Here is a 377-nt window from a genome sequence, read left to right as displayed (position 1 = left end):
AGCCGCTGGGCCCGGGGCTTGGGCTGTGCTGTAGGAAGTGGAGAATCGGGGCCTTTCTTTCCCGTGTCCCCTTCAGAGCAGTGACGGGCGAGCTGGTCCTTCCGACGGACGGACCGACTGTAGCCTCCTTAACCCAGCGTGTTCTGGGCGTGGTGCAGGGGGGCCTGGTGGCTGGGGGGTGGCCCTGGTCCTCAGCGCGGGCAGGCGGCCCTACACCTGGGGACACCCACAGGCCATGTGGGCACGACGGCCAACCCCGTACCTGCCCTCAGGCTCCCGGGTTTGGGGGAAGGAGGCAGAGGATCAGCTGGGACAGCGGCCAGAGCTGGACCTCAGCCAGGGGACACCCCCCGCAGGAGGAGGCAGGAGGCACCCCC

At 69.5% G+C, this 377-nt stretch overlaps 1 protein-coding gene across 1 annotated transcript in view; it reads left to right on the top strand.

Moving 5' to 3' along the window:
- PACS2 (phosphofurin acidic cluster sorting protein 2) overlaps positions 1-377 on the top strand; it is a 20295-nt gene that overhangs the window by 15655 nt on the left and 4263 nt on the right. The gene's annotated exons all lie outside the window — the stretch shown is intronic.

This window comes from Myotis davidii, unplaced genomic scaffold (genome assembly GCF_000327345.1).
Source record: "Myotis davidii unplaced genomic scaffold, ASM32734v1 scaffold472, whole genome shotgun sequence".
Lineage (NCBI taxonomy): Eukaryota > Metazoa > Chordata > Mammalia > Chiroptera > Vespertilionidae > Myotis > Myotis davidii.
The sequence above is the reverse complement of the archived record's forward strand: the minus strand, read 5'-3'. Positions and strand labels throughout refer to the sequence as shown.